Raw genomic sequence first — 1667 nt, forward strand, 5'->3', positions numbered from 1 at the left:
CAAAGGCTACTACAGGTGCATCTACTCCATCGACATCTAAGGCCCTCCAGTGATTAGGAGCTTCGATGTGGCTGGCTGACCACCGGCTCTGCAATGAGCCTCTACATACAAGCGCAACTAAGCTTCTCCAACGTGCCTCGCCATAGTTAAACGCAGCCAAGGTTGTTTTTTGGAGAAGGCCCAACTCTCGACCGGGTTGCTCTTGCTTTGCTGCTGCTAGCCAAGTTTGAGGTCGTAGCGGCCGAGCCAATCCTTCTACTCGAAGCTTCTAACGCTCCAGCCGTAGCACTACAGCCACGACCATTTGCAACTTTCGGATCCCAGCTTCACCAGCCAAGCCAAGCGCATGCAAGTTCTCGTGAGATCCTAATCGCCACCAACGACCTGAGGCTTCAAGCAGCGAAGACCTTCTGCCTAGCTTCCCCTTTGTTTCCGATTGATCGCACTCAACTGACTCTTGACATTGTTGTACTCTGCAAGTCGAACCTTCAAATCATCCTCTAGCTTGGTCACGTGATCCTGAATAGTGTCAACGGTCTCTCGAAGCGGGGTCATGAGAGGGTACTTCGCCTCGTCCCAACTAAACCTTGTGATGAAGGAATCTACAGGGACCCCTTCTACCGACAATGTTCCTGCTTCCGAACCTGAAGCCCGCTCCAAGTCCTCGATTTGGCGACGAATCTTGTGAGTCACCCCCTCCACAACCGAATTCGCCTTGATCAGATCATCGCTGAGGGACAGCAGCGAGTAAAGCGTCCCCACTCTCAAGTCCGGGATATGTAACTTGTAGGTCGGGGTGTCGAAAGCTGCCTTGGAAACGCTCTGCTGCAGGGCTGACCACGTTGCTGATGCCGAATTTTGCACAGGCAAGGAGACCACGTAGATTCCGGTAGTGGTATAATCCGACACGTGGTAGATTTTGATCTCCACGAAGGAGACACGTGGAGGATAGCTTATCATCAGGTCAAGGCCACCACATCCAAAGGTTTGATCACAATTGTGCCACGTGGCAACGTAATCTTATCTACCACGTCATCATCTTATCCAGTGCCATGTCATCTGCCATGTCAGCACTGCCATGTCATCTACCACGTCATCTGGCCACGTCATCAGTGACACCTCAGCACTGCCACCTCAGCAGTCTAGTCAGCACTGACCCCTGCAGGCACAGTCCCTTGCCAGGCACACTGTGCACACACTGCATGTGCACACTCCTGCCACCTCAGCACAGAGCTTCACTGGCACACCTCTTGCTAAGCACAGTGCCACATCATCACTGCATGTGACTCACAGTGACACATCATCATTGAGCACCATTTGCACTCCTTTTGCCCCTCCACCTAGATCAAGTCATATCTCTTGATCCAAGAAGAATTTGAGGGTGCTCCAAAAAGGAAAGTCGCTCGATTTTTTGTGCTCTACGCGCTCGTTACATCACACGCACATTTCGGCGCAAGTTACACTCACATTTGAGCCTCGTCGACAAAACCACTTCCTTCATGCACATTTGCCTCTACATCGACGCATCTGACCCAGCACTTAAAAAGAACAAAAGAAAAGGAATTATTTGCTGCTCTTTCATCGATCGACGGTTGGTTTAGATCTAGATCAGAGTAGACTAGATCGCCATAGAGGGGACGCTTTGAATTCCCCAAGTTGCCAATCTA

General features: G+C 51.0%; 1 pseudogene; it reads right to left on the reverse strand.

Moving 5' to 3' along the window:
* Positions 1 to 414: 414 nt before the first annotated feature.
* Positions 415 to 960, reverse strand: LOC147882413 (V-type proton ATPase subunit C pseudogene; annotated as a pseudogene).
* Positions 961 to 1667: the final 707 nt, after the last annotated feature.

The sequence above is a fragment of the Dipteris shenzhenensis genome, chromosome 29, assembly GCF_047967505.1.
Source record: "Dipteris shenzhenensis isolate YYH24624 ecotype China chromosome 29, Dip_SZ_1.0, whole genome shotgun sequence".
NCBI classification, from domain to species: domain Eukaryota; kingdom Viridiplantae; phylum Streptophyta; class Polypodiopsida; order Gleicheniales; family Dipteridaceae; genus Dipteris; species Dipteris shenzhenensis.